At 56.8% G+C, this 6,000-nt stretch overlaps 1 protein-coding gene across 1 annotated transcript in view; it reads right to left on the bottom strand.

Annotated features, from left to right (window-relative positions):
• SH3BP4 (SH3 domain binding protein 4) overlaps positions 1 to 5,780 on the bottom strand; it is a 94,327-nt gene extending 88,547 nt beyond the window's left edge. Inside the window, exon 1 of the mRNA XM_082658366.1 lies at positions 5,646 to 5,780. The gene's annotated coding sequence lies outside the window, so the exon portion shown is untranslated. The remainder of the gene's footprint in view (positions 1 to 5,645) is intronic.
• Between the last annotated feature and the right edge of the window lie 220 nt (positions 5,781 to 6,000).

Raw genomic sequence — 6,000 nt, forward strand, 5'->3', positions numbered from 1 at the left:
CGCGCCCGCTGCCTCTCAAGGAAGCGCTTACATTTTAAATAATTGGACTGCTAATTACGAAAGAGAGAAAGTAATCAGCTTACGTGAGCAACCAAGCTCAGACGCGTGAAGAGCCCTCAGCCGTTGAGCTTCTCCTTTCTTCACTCGGACGGTCCTGGGAAGCTCCCCTAGATGCCGGCTCTCTGCTGCGACATCCGAGGTCAACTCACCAAACCCACCCAAGGAGCCATCTCCCCAAGGAGCACTCTCTCACTTCATCCTGAACCCCCCCTTCCTCCGCAAAGACCCGTCTCCGTTCCAGACCAGCAGAAGCAACCAAGGCAAAACAATGTCATCCGCCACCGCGGAGGGGCCACCGGAGTCAGACTGGCGACTGGCAACTGGGAACATGTGGGCCCTTCCTCCACCCCGAGGCTTCTGCTGGAAAACCTTCCCTCACGCCACACGGAAAATGTTCAACTCCTTGGCCTCACATACAGGGTCTGCCATGCCTAATCTCAAACCACACCTCTAATTTTCTTCTTGCGCAAATTCCCTACATCCGTGGAGTTCAACCCTGGATACACACAGAATGCCCATTCCACTGGGCAGCTTTTAAAATACCCCAGGTGATTTTAATGTGGAGTCTGAGTTTTGAAGCACTCTACTCTTGCTGGCCAAACGAGGCTACTCGATGACATCCAAATCCTCTCAGTACGTCTAGCTCCTGGGCAGCCATGGTCCAAGCAGAAGCCCAGGCAACCATTCCATCCATTCTACAAGGGGGGCTGAGCTGCTGAGCTCAGTGCGATGAAAGGCAAGCTGCAGCCCACTCTAACTGGCTACACAGATTGTCAAATACTCAGTAATATTGCCAGGCCCGACTGGCAGCTTGAAATCAGCCATGGTGGGAGGATTTACACCAGGGCAGTTGACGGATGCTACCATCAAGACGCTTTGTTTTTTTTCCGGGGAGCAGGTTGCCCAGCACACTTCGGGCTCAGGGACCTGCAACATGGAAAAAGCCACGAAAGGGAACATGTGAATTCCTTCCAGGCCTACAGAGCTTAGGAGGCTTCCCTGTTTCATAAGAACAGGGCAGGGTTGTCCTCAGTGAAGCAGACTGGGAGAACAGGGAAGGGGAGAGAGATGAGAGGGAGATCTAGTAAGAATACGGAACCACAAAAATCCTTTCTCGGAAAGAATTCTTTTCAATTTGTTCAGAAGAGTTGGGCTACCAGGCATCAGCTCTGAGAGTTCCCCGAAGACCTAGCTTTGATGGAGCAGGTAGGAATAATCTCATTAGTATATCCTTTATTTGATTGTAAGGTGGAAGGCAGACCCTTAGCTTACATTTACTCAACAGCCTTTCCATAACCGTAATCTTATTCTGCCCTCATCTGCCCAGAATGCCCTCTTTTCATGGTACGAGGACGAACTTCAGAGCAGATTCTGTCTGAGCTGTCCCACCTCCAAAGTCGCAATCTTCCAAATACATCAAACTTTACCTTGCAGACGGGCGCGAGGGCACGGCTCCGGGGGCAAAGGTGCAAACGGGTAACTTTCCATTTAGACGACGAAGATTCCTAGGGTTTTAAAGGTTTCATCACCTTCTTTTGGTCATTGTGTAAGGGAGGCAGGCACTCTGCTATCTCCATCCCTGTGTCTTCACGCTCCCGAAGTTGTGACCTGTTTCTTTCGTTCTGGCACACTGGGAGTTATGATGAAGAGCTCTGGGCCCAGGCAGGTCCAGAATCAAATCAAGCACTTACTGGGACGACTAGATTGGAGCAACGACTTCAATTCTAGCTTCCCTGTAAAATGGAACCCCTAGCTGTTTTTGCAAGGATAAAAGTGTGCACACCGGGGCTTCCCTGGGGGCGCAGTGGTTGAGAGTCTGTCTGCCGATGCAGGGGACACGGGTTCGTGCCCCGGTCCGGGAGGATCCCACATGCCGCGGAGCGGCTGGGCCCGTGAGCCATGGCCGCTGAGCCTGCGCGTCCGGAGCCTGTGCTCCGCAACGGGAGAGGCCACAACAGTGAGAGGCCCGCATACCGCAAAAAAAAAAGCGTGCACGCCGGACCTGGTCTATCACAAACCCTCAGCAAGCTATGCCCATTAAAAAACACCCCGAATCTCGACTTAAATTAGTTGAACTCAGTACACCATTCTATCCCCACAAGCCCACATCTTCTTACTGAAGGTTTGGGAAGCTACTTTGTACACCTGGTGGATGGGAAGCAGTGAGGCACGATAAGGAATTTCACCCTTCCTAGAAACACATCACACACCCTGTTTCTAAAATACCTTCGGCATTCTCTTGCCTTCTAAAGGCTGAACACCACAACACCCTTTCCCCTGAGACGCTGATACTCATGGCATCAGACACGTGGTCCAGTAACACACGATGCCCTTGGGGCCCACGGAGAAGCAAGCTCGGGCTCCCGGAAGACCCTGAGTAAGTAGCTGGATGGTTCCCTTGTGTGTCAGGGCTGGCTGAACTATTTTTTTGTTACTCTCCAGGGTGTGATGGGAGAACATGGGACTTCTATTGTGCAAACAGCTGGGGAGGCGAGGGAACCAGCTCGCTGGAAGCCCAGTGCAACACTGGATGGCCCCCGGGTTCCCCTCCGGGCCACGCAGTCACGGTGAAGTCTACTTAGCTACACGGTGACCCTTCCTAGTTCCTGGTTATCAGGCAGTGACCTCAGGGCAAAGAAGTCCTAGTGTCCATCTCCAGGGCCTTAGGAAATATCCCAGGGGCCTGAATCCAATTCTCAGAAGAAAAACTGCAACGTGGCCCAATTCGGGTGTCGAATTTGAAAATAACAAAGCTAAGGGAAACCCACGTGGATGGAGCAAGGCCCACTGGCTGAACAACGGCTTCTCCTCAGTTGAGTATCGGGCAGGCACACGGCTGGTTCCTCAAACACGGAGCCATGGAGGTTTGCCCCGAGCATGGGGTGAGGTCAGCCAGGGCCCAGCACAGCGGTTAACTCCTAACCTTGTTCGGGCCAAGGGCTCCCCTTAAGAAGCTGAGGGAAGCCAGCTGGCCTCCTCCCCGGGAAGAAGGAAGCGCACACACCCTCCCACACTTCACAGGCCTGAGTGCCAGGATTTAAACTCAAGAGTGGCCTCCCAGAACCCGGGGTGCAAACCCCATTGACGTTAGCAAGTCTTATCCTCACACTAGAACCATTAGAATAAGAAAAAGGTCTGTTGAAGCAGCCGGCAGGAAAACAATTCCAGGCTGCTGCGTAACCAGAAATCCAGTTAGCAAAGAGCAGCAGAGAAGAAAATCCAGGAAGACTCCCCCTTTCCCCCCTACGCGGAGAAAATTCGGGGCACAGTACTAAGAGCCGATGAGCCCCGGAAGGACACTTAACAGCAACTTGCCCAGACCATTTTCTGGGTCCCCCCTGTGTCTGGGCTGTGGTCAGCTACTAGACATTGGGCAGAACAGAGTGCTGGTGGGAGCGACAATTAAAAAAAATGAAACTATCAAATGACAACTGGAGCCCTGGAGACCTGCTAAAGAAAGAGGAGCTTCCTTCACGGCGGCTTTGCAAGGGGAACAAAAGGCAACCTGTGTGGCACCTCCGGCTTTCAGTATCAGACGTTAACAAATGATACGAGTTTCTCCCAATTGTTTAAAAAGCCCCGTAAAGCACGATGCCAGAGGCTTGGGACAACAGGAAAAAAATTAAAGCTCACAGAAGCTTCTCAGGCACCGCAGATCTGAGCTAGTCATTGTTCATTTCGTAAACAAGGGAGCCATAAAACAAATGCCTAGGAAGCCAGGGCTGCTCACAGCCTGAGCCCTGCTCCCAGAACTAACTGTTCCCTCTCGGATCAGCAGGCCTCGGCATTCTGGATGGCCGGGCATCAGGCCTGTGAATCCTGGGGCCCGTCTGAACGTCAAAGCCCCCTTACACATCTGCCCACGTGCAGAAAGCAGACAGGGAAGGTGGATTGGGGAGTTCTGTCTCCTTCCAAGCCCCCCATTTTCTGAGGGGCTTAGCCTGGGCCGACTGTACTGAGCAGGGAACCAGGAACCTTCTCCAGACCCCACCAGTCACTCCTGGCGCCCGTTTCCTGGTCAGGATGGCCAAGTAGGAGATAGATTGTTTTATTTGATGACGAAAGCAAGGGACACCCCCGCCCCGCAAAGTACGGCGGCTGTCCACCCAAGGGTGTCAAAACGCTTTGCAAACCACCCATTAACTTTTATGGTGCTCTGAGCAGCAGACTGAGAATCATTACCTTCATTTTTTCAAGGCAAGGAACCAAAACCACAGCCGATCCAGTCTGAGCCAGTGGTCTAGCCGACTGCTGGCTTCTCTCTCCACCTCCAGCCTACAGAAGGCATGGAGAACACCACACACTGGAAAGGGGACTCAGCCTGAGAAGGGAGCCTGGCCGATACACCCAAACTTTGGTGCTCAGAGACAAACCCATTTAGAAGGGTGGGAAGGGGAGAGTTGCACAAAGGGATTGCTTTCATTTAGTCAAGAGAGGCTCCACTGGTAAACTTATCGATCAGATCGGCAAGCCTGTGAAATGTGACTATCAAAGAGTGTAAATACTGAGGCCGGTAGGAACTGTGGGATCAATGATGGTTTGTTTTACTGTTTATACTTCTGATTTCTACCCAGAGAATATATTGCTTTTGTGATCGGAACAAAAGTTATGCGAACTTCTTACTACTGACAAAGCACACGGTACCGATCTGCTGCACTAACTTGGAAAGAATAAGCACGGATAAAATCCAGCCCGGCGTTCCCTTTTTAAATCGCATTGACCGGTGAGGCTCCACCGGCCTCTCCGCACGCAGGAAGCCCGGCCGCCGTCCCGCTGCGCCCCCCTGGCGGCACCGCCGGCCGCCCAACACCCCGGGGAAGGGCCAGCGCGGCCTGGTCCCACTGGCTGCACGACCGGCCCCGGGCTAGGAGTCGCCGCACTCCAAGGCAGGGATCCTACAGACCACCAATCCGCACCGCGGAGCGGGCTTCCCGGGAAACTCCACTCAGCAACGTGCGTCTCTGCCGGCCGTCCCCACCCGCCCGCCGCCGGCGCTGTCACCTCGCGGCTGCTCGGTCCCCGGACGGCTAAGCCAGAAATCGGGGTTTTCATTTCCATCCTAAAATGAAAGGTCTCCGAAGAAGTTGAAATATGCATTGTCACCAAGTTTAACCCGGGACCGCGCGCCCTTCCCTCCTCCCCAGGGCCGCGCCAGAGGAAGCCCCGGCCCCTCCAGCCCTCAGAGCGCCCAAGCCCCCCGAGCCGAGCGCCCCGAGGACGCGTCCGGTCGCCGAGGCGGGCCACCCTTCAGGGCCAGCCTCGGGAACTGCAAGGGCCAGGGGAGAGGGATCCCCCGGGCGTACGCGGGGGCCATGAGTGCCGCTCCGGGCCCGGAACCCCGGCTCGCCCGCCTGCGTCGGGGTGACTGGGTCCCTGGGGAGCACGAGGAGCGCGAGAGGCTTCCCGAAGCCGTCCGGCGCCAGCCGCGCCCGGGCACCCCGGAGCCCCGAACTCAGGCGGCAGGGGAACGAGCAGCGCCCGCGAGGCGTGCAAACCCGCCGAGCCCCAGCAGGCGCCGCGGGAGAGAGGCTGGGAGCGGGGCTGGAGCGGCCCGCAGGGGACAGCCCGGGGTGCAGCCTGCCTACCTGGCTCGCATTGCGTCCCACGGGTTCCTGAGGCTCGCCTCGCGGTCTGAGAGCTCTCCCGGCCGGCGGCGCGCGCGGATCCGCGGGAACCACCGCGCGGCGGCGGTGGCGGCGAAGGGCCGGGACAGCCGAGAGTGCCCCGAGCGCTTGGCCCCCGCCTCCGCGGGCGGAGGGTGGTCCCCGCACCGGGGCGGGGCCGCGGGGGCGGGGGCGGGGCGCGGGAGACCAGGACCAGGGAGCCAGCTGCAGGGGTGGTCTCCCGACCCGGGCGGGGTCCAGGGGGCGGGGGTTCGGAGGCGGGGCCGCGGGCGAGGGGTGGTCCTGCGCCGGCGCTGGGCCTTGGGCGGCGGGGGCA

This window comes from Grampus griseus (assembly GCF_964374135.1).
Source record: "Grampus griseus genome assembly, chromosome: 7".
NCBI classification, from domain to species: domain Eukaryota; kingdom Metazoa; phylum Chordata; class Mammalia; order Artiodactyla; family Delphinidae; genus Grampus; species Grampus griseus.